The sequence below is a fragment of the Eucyclogobius newberryi genome, unplaced genomic scaffold (genome assembly GCF_026437365.1).
Source record: "Eucyclogobius newberryi isolate DKJ021-1_F unplaced genomic scaffold, fEucNew1.0.hap1 SCAF_272, whole genome shotgun sequence".
Taxonomy (NCBI): domain Eukaryota; kingdom Metazoa; phylum Chordata; class Actinopteri; order Gobiiformes; family Gobiidae; genus Eucyclogobius; species Eucyclogobius newberryi.
Genome location: NW_027315915.1, coordinates 37,501 through 50,000, shown reverse-complemented (window position 1 = coordinate 50,000; position 12,500 = coordinate 37,501).

Here is a 12,500-nt window from a genome sequence, read left to right as displayed (position 1 = left end):
CTCCGGGGGCTCCAGGGGCTGCTTGGTGGAGACCATGCCCAGCCAGAGTGGCCCTTCCCCCGGGTGAGTCTGGGGACAGTGGGGGGTGGCCCTGGAGGGCCTCCGGGGGTTCCAGGGGGTGCTCGGCGGAGGCCATGCCCGGCCAGAGTGTCCCTTCCCCGGGCAGAGTCTGGGGAGAGTGGGGGGTGGCTCTGGAGGTGCTCCGGGGGCTCCAGGGGTTCCAGGGGGTGGTCGGCGGAGGCCATGCCCAGCCAGAGTGTCCCTTCCCCGGGGTGAGTCTGGAGGAGAGTGGGGGGTGGCTCTGGGGGTGCTCCGGGGGCTCCAGGGGGTGCTCGGCGGAGGCCATGCCCAGCCAGAGTGTCCCTTCCCCGGGGTGAGTCTGGAGGAGTGGGGGGTGGCCCTGGAGGTGCTCCGGGGGCTCCAGGGGCTCCAGGGGGTGCTCGGTGGGGGCCATGCCCAGCCAGAGTGTCCCTTCCCCGGGGTGAGTCTGGAGGAGTGGGGGGTGGCTCTGGAGGTGCTCCGGGGGCTCCAGGGGGTGCTTGGTGGAGACCATGCCCAGCCAGAGTGGCCCTCCCCCGGGGTGAGTCTGGGGAGAGTGGGGGGTGGCTCTGGAGGGCCTCCGGGGGTTCCAGGGGCTCCAGGGGGTGCTTGGTGGAGGCCATGCCCAGCCAGAGTGTCCCTTCCCCGGGGTGAGTCTGGAGGAGTGGGGGGTGGCTCTGGAGGTGCTCCGGGGGCTCCAGGGGGTGCTTGGTGGAGACCATGCCCAGCCAGAGTGGCCCTCCCCCGGGGTGAGTCTGGGGAGAGTGGGGGGTGGCTCTGGAGGGCCTCCGGGGGTTCCAGGGGCTCCAGGGGGTGCTTGGTGGAGGCCATGCCCAGCCAGAGTGTCCCTTCCCCGGGGTGAGTCTGGGGTGAGTGGGGGGTGGCTCTGGGGGTGCTCCGGGGGCTCCAGGGGGTGGTCGGCGGAGGCCATGCCCAGCCAGAGTGTCCCTTCCCCGGGGTGAGTCTGGGGAGAGTGGGGGGTGGCTCTGGGGGTGCTCCGGGGGCTCCAGGGGGTGCTTGGTGGAGACCATGCCCAGCCAGAGTGTCCCTTCCCCGGGGTGAGTCTGGAGGAGTGGGGGGTGGCCCTGGAGGTGCTCCGGGGGCTCCAGGGGCTCCAGGGGGTGCTCGGTGGGGGCCATGCCCAGCCAGAGTGTCCCTTCCCCGGGGTGAGTCTGGAGGAGTGGGGGGTGGCTCTGGAGGTGCTCCGGGGGCTCCAGGGGGTGCTCAGTGGAGGCCATGCCCAGCCAGAGTGGCCCTTCCCCGGGCAGAGTCTGGAGGAGTGGGGGGTGGCTCTGGAGGTGCTCCGGGGGCTCCAGGGGTTCCAGGGGGTGGTCGGCGGAGGCCATGCCCAGCCAGAGTGGCCCTTCCCCGGGGTGAGTCTGGAGGAGTGGGGGGTGGCCCTGGAGGTGCTCCGGGGGCTCCAGGGGGTGCTCAGTGGAGGCCATGCCCAGCCAGAGTGGCCCTTCCCCGGGCAGAGTCTGGAGGAGTGGGGGGTGGCTCTGGAGGTGCTCCGGGGGCTCCAGGGGTTCCAGGGGGTGGTCGGCGGAGGCCATGCCCAGCCAGAGTGGCCCTTCCCCGGGGTGAGTCTGGGGAGAGTGGGGGGTGGCTCTGGAGGGCCTCCGGGGGTTCCAGGGGCTCCAGGGGGTGCTTGGTGGAGGCCATGCCCAGCCAGAGTGGCCCTTCCCCGGGGTGAGTCTGGGGAGAGTGGGGGGTGGCTCTGGGGGTGCTCCGGGGGCTCCAGGGGGTGCTCGGCGGAGGCCATGCCCAGCCAGAGTGTCCCTTCCCCGGGGTGAGTCTGGAGGAGTGGGGGGTGGCCCTGGAGGTGCTCCGGGGGCTCCAGGGGCTCCAGGGGGTGCTCGGCGGAGGCCATGCCCAGCCAGAGTGTCCCTTCCCCGGGGTGAGTCTGGAGGAGTGGGGGGTGGCTCTGGAGGTGCTCCGGGGGCTCCAGGGGGTGCTTGGTGGAGACCATGCCCAGCCAGAGTGTCCCTTCCCCGGGGTGAGTCTGGGGAGAGTGGGGGGTGGCTCTGGGGGTGCTCCGGGGGCTCCAGGGGGTGCTTGGTGGAGACCATGCCCAGCCAGAGTGGCCCTTCCCCGGGGTGAGTCTGGGGAGAGTGGGGGGTGGCTCTGGAGGGCCTCCGGGGGTTCCAGGGGTTCCAGGGGTTCCAGGGGGTGCTCGGTGGAGGCCATGCCCAGCCAGAGTGGCCCTTCCCCGGGCAGAGTCTGGGGAGAGTGGGGGGTGGCTCTGGAGGTGCTCCGGGGGCTCCAGGGGCTGCTTGGTGGAGACCATGCCCAGCCAGAGTGGCCCTTCCCCCGGGTGAGTCTGGGGACAGTGGGGGGTGGCCCTGGAGGGCCTCCGGGGGTTCCAGGGGGTGCTCGGCGGAGGCCATGCCCGGCCAGAGTGTCCCTTCCCCGGGCAGAGTCTGGGGAGAGTGGGGGGTGGCTCTGGAGGTGCTCCGGGGGCTCCAGGGGTTCCAGGGGGTGGTCGGCGGAGGCCATGCCCAGCCAGAGTGGCCCTTCCCCGGGGTGAGTCTGGGGAGAGTGGGGGGTGGCTCTGGGGGTGCTCCGGGGGCTCCAGGGGGTGCTCGGCGGAGGCCATGCCCAGCCAGAGTGTCCCTTCCCCGGGGTGAGTCTGGAGGAGTGGGGGGTGGCCCTGGAGGTGCTCCGGGGGCTCCAGGGGCTCCAGGGGGTGCTCGGCGGAGGCCATGCCCAGCCAGAGTGTCCCTTCCCCGGGGTGAGTCTGGAGGAGTGGGGGGTGGCTCTGGAGGTGCTCCGGGGGCTCCAGGGGGTGCTTGGTGGAGACCATGCCCAGCCAGAGTGTCCCTTCCCCGGGGTGAGTCTGGGGAGAGTGGGGGGTGGCTCTGGGGGTGCTCCGGGGGCTCCAGGGGGTGCTTGGTGGAGACCATGCCCAGCCAGAGTGGCCCTTCCCCGGGGTGAGTCTGGGGAGAGTGGGGGGTGGCTCTGGAGGGCCTCCGGGGGTTCCAGGGGTTCCAGGGGTTCCAGGGGGTGCTCGGTGGAGGCCATGCCCAGCCAGAGTGGCCCTTCCCCGGGCAGAGTCTGGGGAGAGTGGGGGGTGGCTCTGGAGGTGCTCCGGGGGCTCCAGGGGCTGCTTGGTGGAGACCATGCCCAGCCAGAGTGGCCCTTCCCCCGGGTGAGTCTGGGGACAGTGGGGGGTGGCCCTGGAGGGCCTCCGGGGGTTCCAGGGGGTGCTCGGCGGAGGCCATGCCCGGCCAGAGTGTCCCTTCCCCGGGCAGAGTCTGGGGAGAGTGGGGGGTGGCTCTGGAGGTGCTCCGGGGGCTCCAGGGGTTCCAGGGGGTGGTCGGCGGAGGCCATGCCCAGCCAGAGTGTCCCTTCCCCGGGGTGAGTCTGGAGGAGAGTGGGGGGTGGCTCTGGGGGTGCTCCGGGGGCTCCAGGGGGTGCTCGGCGGAGGCCATGCCCAGCCAGAGTGTCCCTTCCCCGGGGTGAGTCTGGAGGAGTGGGGGGTGGCCCTGGAGGTGCTCCGGGGGCTCCAGGGGCTCCAGGGGGTGCTCGGTGGGGGCCATGCCCAGCCAGAGTGTCCCTTCCCCGGGGTGAGTCTGGAGGAGTGGGGGGTGGCTCTGGAGGTGCTCCGGGGGCTCCAGGGGGTGCTTGGTGGAGACCATGCCCAGCCAGAGTGGCCCTCCCCCGGGGTGAGTCTGGGGAGAGTGGGGGGTGGCTCTGGAGGGCCTCCGGGGGTTCCAGGGGCTCCAGGGGGTGCTTGGTGGAGGCCATGCCCAGCCAGAGTGTCCCTTCCCCGGGGTGAGTCTGGAGGAGTGGGGGGTGGCTCTGGAGGTGCTCCGGGGGCTCCAGGGGGTGCTTGGTGGAGACCATGCCCAGCCAGAGTGGCCCTCCCCCGGGGTGAGTCTGGGGAGAGTGGGGGGTGGCTCTGGAGGGCCTCCGGGGGTTCCAGGGGCTCCAGGGGGTGCTTGGTGGAGGCCATGCCCAGCCAGAGTGTCCCTTCCCCGGGGTGAGTCTGGGGTGAGTGGGGGGTGGCTCTGGGGGTGCTCCGGGGGCTCCAGGGGGTGGTCGGCGGAGGCCATGCCCAGCCAGAGTGTCCCTTCCCCGGGGTGAGTCTGGGGAGAGTGGGGGGTGGCTCTGGGGGTGCTCCGGGGGCTCCAGGGGGTGCTTGGTGGAGACCATGCCCAGCCAGAGTGTCCCTTCCCCGGGGTGAGTCTGGAGGAGTGGGGGGTGGCCCTGGAGGTGCTCCGGGGGCTCCAGGGGCTCCAGGGGGTGCTCGGTGGGGGCCATGCCCAGCCAGAGTGTCCCTTCCCCGGGGTGAGTCTGGAGGAGTGGGGGGTGGCTCTGGAGGTGCTCCGGGGGCTCCAGGGGGTGCTCAGTGGAGGCCATGCCCAGCCAGAGTGGCCCTTCCCCGGGCAGAGTCTGGAGGAGTGGGGGGTGGCTCTGGAGGTGCTCCGGGGGCTCCAGGGGTTCCAGGGGGTGGTCGGCGGAGGCCATGCCCAGCCAGAGTGGCCCTTCCCCGGGGTGAGTCTGGAGGAGTGGGGGGTGGCCCTGGAGGTGCTCCGGGGGCTCCAGGGGCTCCAGGGGGTGCTCGGCGGAGGCCATGCCCAGCCAGAGTGTCCCTTCCCCGGGGTGAGTCTGGAGGAGTGGGGGGTGGCTCTGGAGGTGCTCCGGGGGCTCCAGGGGGTGCTTGGTGGAGACCATGCCCAGCCAGAGTGTCCCTTCCCCGGGGTGAGTCTGGGGAGAGTGGGGGGTGGCTCTGGGGGTGCTCCGGGGGCTCCAGGGGGTGCTTGGTGGAGACCATGCCCAGCCAGAGTGGCCCTTCCCCGGGGTGAGTCTGGGGAGAGTGGGGGGTGGCTCTGGAGGGCCTCCGGGGGTTCCAGGGGTTCCAGGGGTTCCAGGGGGTGCTCGGTGGAGGCCATGCCCAGCCAGAGTGGCCCTTCCCCGGGCAGAGTCTGGGGAGAGTGGGGGGTGGCTCTGGAGGTGCTCCGGGGGCTCCAGGGGCTGCTTGGTGGAGACCATGCCCAGCCAGAGTGGCCCTTCCCCCGGGTGAGTCTGGGGACAGTGGGGGGTGGCCCTGGAGGGCCTCCGGGGGTTCCAGGGGGTGCTCGGCGGAGGCCATGCCCGGCCAGAGTGTCCCTTCCCCGGGCAGAGTCTGGGGAGAGTGGGGGGTGGCTCTGGAGGTGCTCCGGGGGCTCCAGGGGTTCCAGGGGGTGGTCGGCGGAGGCCATGCCCAGCCAGAGTGTCCCTTCCCCGGGGTGAGTCTGGAGGAGAGTGGGGGGTGGCTCTGGGGGTGCTCCGGGGGCTCCAGGGGGTGCTCGGCGGAGGCCATGCCCAGCCAGAGTGTCCCTTCCCCGGGGTGAGTCTGGAGGAGTGGGGGGTGGCCCTGGAGGTGCTCCGGGGGCTCCAGGGGCTCCAGGGGGTGCTCGGTGGGGGCCATGCCCAGCCAGAGTGTCCCTTCCCCGGGGTGAGTCTGGAGGAGTGGGGGGTGGCTCTGGAGGTGCTCCGGGGGCTCCAGGGGGTGCTTGGTGGAGACCATGCCCAGCCAGAGTGGCCCTCCCCCGGGGTGAGTCTGGGGAGAGTGGGGGGTGGCTCTGGAGGGCCTCCGGGGGTTCCAGGGGCTCCAGGGGGTGCTTGGTGGAGGCCATGCCCAGCCAGAGTGTCCCTTCCCCGGGGTGAGTCTGGAGGAGTGGGGGGTGGCTCTGGAGGTGCTCCGGGGGCTCCAGGGGGTGCTTGGTGGAGACCATGCCCAGCCAGAGTGGCCCTCCCCCGGGGTGAGTCTGGGGAGAGTGGGGGGTGGCTCTGGAGGGCCTCCGGGGGTTCCAGGGGCTCCAGGGGGTGCTTGGTGGAGGCCATGCCCAGCCAGAGTGTCCCTTCCCCGGGGTGAGTCTGGGGTGAGTGGGGGGTGGCTCTGGGGGTGCTCCGGGGGCTCCAGGGGGTGGTCGGCGGAGGCCATGCCCAGCCAGAGTGTCCCTTCCCCGGGGTGAGTCTGGGGAGAGTGGGGGGTGGCTCTGGGGGTGCTCCGGGGGCTCCAGGGGGTGCTTGGTGGAGACCATGCCCAGCCAGAGTGTCCCTTCCCCGGGGTGAGTCTGGAGGAGTGGGGGGTGGCCCTGGAGGTGCTCCGGGGGCTCCAGGGGCTCCAGGGGGTGCTCGGTGGGGGCCATGCCCAGCCAGAGTGTCCCTTCCCCGGGGTGAGTCTGGAGGAGTGGGGGGTGGCTCTGGAGGTGCTCCGGGGGCTCCAGGGGGTGCTCAGTGGAGGCCATGCCCAGCCAGAGTGGCCCTTCCCCGGGCAGAGTCTGGAGGAGTGGGGGGTGGCTCTGGAGGTGCTCCGGGGGCTCCAGGGGTTCCAGGGGGTGGTCGGCGGAGGCCATGCCCAGCCAGAGTGGCCCTTCCCCGGGGTGAGTCTGGAGGAGTGGGGGGTGGCCCTGGAGGTGCTCCGGGGGCTCCAGGGGGTGCTCAGTGGAGGCCATGCCCAGCCAGAGTGGCCCTTCCCCGGGCAGAGTCTGGAGGAGTGGGGGGTGGCTCTGGAGGTGCTCCGGGGGCTCCAGGGGTTCCAGGGGGTGGTCGGCGGAGGCCATGCCCAGCCAGAGTGGCCCTTCCCCGGGGTGAGTCTGGGGAGAGTGGGGGGTGGCTCTGGAGGGCCTCCGGGGGTTCCAGGGGCTCCAGGGGGTGCTTGGTGGAGGCCATGCCCAGCCAGAGTGGCCCTTCCCCGGGGTGAGTCTGGGGAGAGTGGGGGGTGGCTCTGGGGGTGCTCCGGGGGCTCCAGGGGGTGCTCGGCGGAGGCCATGCCCAGCCAGAGTGTCCCTTCCCCGGGGTGAGTCTGGAGGAGTGGGGGGTGGCCCTGGAGGTGCTCCGGGGGCTCCAGGGGCTCCAGGGGGTGCTCGGCGGAGGCCATGCCCAGCCAGAGTGTCCCTTCCCCGGGGTGAGTCTGGAGGAGTGGGGGGTGGCTCTGGAGGTGCTCCGGGGGCTCCAGGGGGTGCTTGGTGGAGACCATGCCCAGCCAGAGTGTCCCTTCCCCGGGGTGAGTCTGGGGAGAGTGGGGGGTGGCTCTGGGGGTGCTCCGGGGGCTCCAGGGGGTGCTTGGTGGAGACCATGCCCAGCCAGAGTGGCCCTTCCCCGGGGTGAGTCTGGGGAGAGTGGGGGGTGGCTCTGGAGGGCCTCCGGGGGTTCCAGGGGTTCCAGGGGTTCCAGGGGGTGCTCGGTGGAGGCCATGCCCAGCCAGAGTGGCCCTTCCCCGGGCAGAGTCTGGGGAGAGTGGGGGGTGGCTCTGGAGGTGCTCCGGGGGCTCCAGGGGCTGCTTGGTGGAGACCATGCCCAGCCAGAGTGGCCCTTCCCCCGGGTGAGTCTGGGGACAGTGGGGGGTGGCCCTGGAGGGCCTCCGGGGGTTCCAGGGGGTGCTCGGCGGAGGCCATGCCCGGCCAGAGTGTCCCTTCCCCGGGCAGAGTCTGGGGAGAGTGGGGGGTGGCTCTGGAGGTGCTCCGGGGGCTCCAGGGGTTCCAGGGGGTGGTCGGCGGAGGCCATGCCCAGCCAGAGTGGCCCTTCCCCGGGGTGAGTCTGGGGAGAGTGGGGGGTGGCTCTGGGGGTGCTCCGGGGGCTCCAGGGGGTGCTCGGCGGAGGCCATGCCCAGCCAGAGTGTCCCTTCCCCGGGGTGAGTCTGGAGGAGTGGGGGGTGGCCCTGGAGGTGCTCCGGGGGCTCCAGGGGCTCCAGGGGGTGCTCGGCGGAGGCCATGCCCAGCCAGAGTGTCCCTTCCCCGGGGTGAGTCTGGAGGAGTGGGGGGTGGCTCTGGAGGTGCTCCGGGGGCTCCAGGGGGTGCTTGGTGGAGACCATGCCCAGCCAGAGTGTCCCTTCCCCGGGGTGAGTCTGGGGAGAGTGGGGGGTGGCTCTGGGGGTGCTCCGGGGGCTCCAGGGGGTGCTTGGTGGAGACCATGCCCAGCCAGAGTGGCCCTTCCCCGGGGTGAGTCTGGGGAGAGTGGGGGGTGGCTCTGGAGGGCCTCCGGGGGTTCCAGGGGTTCCAGGGGTTCCAGGGGGTGCTCGGTGGAGGCCATGCCCAGCCAGAGTGGCCCTTCCCCGGGCAGAGTCTGGGGAGAGTGGGGGGTGGCTCTGGAGGTGCTCCGGGGGCTCCAGGGGCTGCTTGGTGGAGACCATGCCCAGCCAGAGTGGCCCTTCCCCCGGGTGAGTCTGGGGACAGTGGGGGGTGGCCCTGGAGGGCCTCCGGGGGTTCCAGGGGGTGCTCGGCGGAGGCCATGCCCGGCCAGAGTGTCCCTTCCCCGGGCAGAGTCTGGGGAGAGTGGGGGGTGGCTCTGGAGGTGCTCCGGGGGCTCCAGGGGTTCCAGGGGGTGGTCGGCGGAGGCCATGCCCAGCCAGAGTGTCCCTTCCCCGGGGTGAGTCTGGAGGAGAGTGGGGGGTGGCTCTGGGGGTGCTCCGGGGGCTCCAGGGGGTGCTCGGCGGAGGCCATGCCCAGCCAGAGTGTCCCTTCCCCGGGGTGAGTCTGGAGGAGTGGGGGGTGGCCCTGGAGGTGCTCCGGGGGCTCCAGGGGCTCCAGGGGGTGCTCGGTGGGGGCCATGCCCAGCCAGAGTGTCCCTTCCCCGGGGTGAGTCTGGAGGAGTGGGGGGTGGCTCTGGAGGTGCTCCGGGGGCTCCAGGGGGTGCTTGGTGGAGACCATGCCCAGCCAGAGTGGCCCTCCCCCGGGGTGAGTCTGGGGAGAGTGGGGGGTGGCTCTGGAGGGCCTCCGGGGGTTCCAGGGGCTCCAGGGGGTGCTTGGTGGAGGCCATGCCCAGCCAGAGTGTCCCTTCCCCGGGGTGAGTCTGGAGGAGTGGGGGGTGGCTCTGGAGGTGCTCCGGGGGCTCCAGGGGGTGCTTGGTGGAGACCATGCCCAGCCAGAGTGGCCCTCCCCCGGGGTGAGTCTGGGGAGAGTGGGGGGTGGCTCTGGAGGGCCTCCGGGGGTTCCAGGGGCTCCAGGGGGTGCTTGGTGGAGGCCATGCCCAGCCAGAGTGTCCCTTCCCCGGGGTGAGTCTGGGGTGAGTGGGGGGTGGCTCTGGGGGTGCTCCGGGGGCTCCAGGGGGTGGTCGGCGGAGGCCATGCCCAGCCAGAGTGTCCCTTCCCCGGGGTGAGTCTGGGGAGAGTGGGGGGTGGCTCTGGGGGTGCTCCGGGGGCTCCAGGGGGTGCTTGGTGGAGACCATGCCCAGCCAGAGTGTCCCTTCCCCGGGGTGAGTCTGGAGGAGTGGGGGGTGGCCCTGGAGGTGCTCCGGGGGCTCCAGGGGCTCCAGGGGGTGCTCGGTGGGGGCCATGCCCAGCCAGAGTGTCCCTTCCCCGGGGTGAGTCTGGAGGAGTGGGGGGTGGCTCTGGAGGTGCTCCGGGGGCTCCAGGGGGTGCTCAGTGGAGGCCATGCCCAGCCAGAGTGGCCCTTCCCCGGGCAGAGTCTGGAGGAGTGGGGGGTGGCTCTGGAGGTGCTCCGGGGGCTCCAGGGGTTCCAGGGGGTGGTCGGCGGAGGCCATGCCCAGCCAGAGTGGCCCTTCCCCGGGGTGAGTCTGGAGGAGTGGGGGGTGGCCCTGGAGGTGCTCCGGGGGCTCCAGGGGCTCCAGGGGGTGCTCGGCGGAGGCCATGCCCAGCCAGAGTGTCCCTTCCCCGGGGTGAGTCTGGAGGAGTGGGGGGTGGCTCTGGAGGTGCTCCGGGGGCTCCAGGGGGTGCTTGGTGGAGACCATGCCCAGCCAGAGTGTCCCTTCCCCGGGGTGAGTCTGGGGAGAGTGGGGGGTGGCTCTGGGGGTGCTCCGGGGGCTCCAGGGGGTGCTTGGTGGAGACCATGCCCAGCCAGAGTGGCCCTTCCCCGGGGTGAGTCTGGGGAGAGTGGGGGGTGGCTCTGGAGGGCCTCCGGGGGTTCCAGGGGTTCCAGGGGTTCCAGGGGGTGCTCGGTGGAGGCCATGCCCAGCCAGAGTGGCCCTTCCCCGGGCAGAGTCTGGGGAGAGTGGGGGGTGGCTCTGGAGGTGCTCCGGGGGCTCCAGGGGCTGCTTGGTGGAGACCATGCCCAGCCAGAGTGGCCCTTCCCCCGGGTGAGTCTGGGGACAGTGGGGGGTGGCCCTGGAGGGCCTCCGGGGGTTCCAGGGGGTGCTCGGCGGAGGCCATGCCCGGCCAGAGTGTCCCTTCCCCGGGCAGAGTCTGGGGAGAGTGGGGGGTGGCTCTGGGGGTGCTCCGGGGGCTCCAGGGGGTGCTTGGTGGAGACCATGCCCAGCCAGAGTGTCCCTTCCCCGGGGTGAGTCTGGAGGAGTGGGGGGTGGCCCTGGAGGTGCTCCGGGGGCTCCAGGGGCTCCAGGGGGTGCTCGGTGGGGGCCATGCCCAGCCAGAGTGTCCCTTCCCCGGGGTGAGTCTGGAGGAGTGGGGGGTGGCTCTGGAGGTGCTCCGGGGGCTCCAGGGGGTGCTTGGTGGAGACCATGCCCAGCCAGAGTGGCCCTCCCCCGGGGTGAGTCTGGGGAGAGTGGGGGGTGGCTCTGGAGGGCCTCCGGGGGTTCCAGGGGCTCCAGGGGGTGCTTGGTGGAGGCCATGCCCAGCCAGAGTGTCCCTTCCCCGGGGTGAGTCTGGGGTGAGTGGGGGGTGGCTCTGGGGGTGCTCCGGGGGCTCCAGGGGGTGCTCGGCGGAGGCCATGCCCAGCCAGAGTGGCCCTTCCCCGGGGTGAGTCTGGGGAGAGTGGGGGGTGGCTCTGGGGGTGCTCCGGGGGCTCCAGGGGGTGCTTGGTGGAGACCATGCCCAGCCAGAGTGGCCCTTCCCCGGGCAGAGTCTGGGGAGAGTGGGGGGTGGCTCTGGAGGTGCTCCGGGGGCTCCAGGGGTTCCAGGGGGTGCTCAGTGGGGGCCATGCCCAGGCAGAGTGTCCCTTCCCCGGGGTGAGTCTGGAGGAGTGGGGGGTGGCTCTGGAGGTGCTCCGGGGGCTCCAGGGGGTGCTTGGTGGAGACCATGCCCAGCCAGAGTGTCCCTTCCCCGGGGTGAGTCTGGGGAGAGTGGGGGGTGGCTCTGGGGGTGCTCCGGGGGCTCCAGGGGGTGCTTGGTGGAGACCATGCCCAGCCAGAGTGGCCCTTCCCCGGGGTGAGTCTGGGGAGAGTGGGGGGTGGCTCTGGAGGGCCTCCGGGGGTTCCAGGGGTTCCAGGGGGTGCTCGGTGGAGGCCATGCCCAGCCAGAGTGGCCCTTCCCCGGGCAGAGTCTGGGGAGAGTGGGGGGTGGCTCTGGAGGTGCTCCGGGGGCTCCAGGGGCTGCTTGGTGGAGACCATGCCCAGCCAGAGTGGCCCTTCCCCCGGGTGAGTCTGGGGACAGTGGGGGGTGGCTCTGGAGGGCCTCCGGGGGCTCCAGTGGCTCCAGGGGGTGCTCAGCGGAGGCCATGCCCAGCCAGAGTGGCCCTTCCCCGGCCTCATATGCGGCAGAGTGCGGGGTGAGCAAAATGGGTTAAAATGGGTTAAAATGTGAAAAAAAAAAAAAAAAAAAAAAAAAAACACCAAAATGAGCAAAATGAAATAATCCCCCATCATCAGTGCACTGTTTGACCCCTGAAAAGCACTCCCCTGGGGCCTGGAGGTGATCTGACCATCAGAGTATAGCACCCTATGCCCCTGAGGGACTTAGAGTAAAAACCGAAATAGTACACTATTCCCGAAAAGACTCTGTCGTTTTTCGGCAATAGTACACTATACCCATCGACTCTGTCGTTTTTCCGGGCCGTAGTACGAAGTTGTGAGCAAAAGGGGTGAAAATGGGTTAAAATGTGAAAAAACACCAAAATGAGCAAAATGAAATAATCCCCCATCATCAGTGCACTGTTTGACCCCAGAAAAGCACTCCCCTGGGGCCTGGAGGTGATCTGACCATCATAGTATAGCACCCCATGCCCCTGAGGGACTTAGAGTAAAAACCGAAATAGTACACTATTCCCGAAAAGACTCTGTCGTTTTTCGGCAATAGTACACTATACCCATCGACTCTGTCGTTTTTCCGGGCCGTAGTACGAAGTTGTGAGCAAAAGGGGTGAAAATGGGTTAAAATGTGAAAAAACACCAAAATGAGCAAAATGAAATAATCCCCCATCATCAGTGCACTGTTTGACCCCAGAAAAGCACTCCCCTGGGGCCTGGAGGTGATCTGACCATCATAGTATAGTACACTATACCCCTGAGGGACTTAGTGCAAAAACCGAAATAGTACACTATACCCGAAAAGACTCTGTCGTTTTTCGGCAATAGTACACTATACCCATCGACTCTGTCGTTTTTCCGGGCCGTAGTACGAAGTTGTGAGCAAAAGGGGTGAAAATGGGTTAAAATGTGAAAAAACACCAAAATGAGCAAAATGAAATAATCCCCCATCATCAGTGCACTGTTTGACCCCAGAAAAGCACTCCCCTGGGGCCTGGAGGTGATCTGACCATCATAGTATAGTACACTATACCCCTGAGGGACTTAGTGCAAAAACCGAAATAGTACACTATACCCGAAAAGACTCTGTCGTTTTTCGG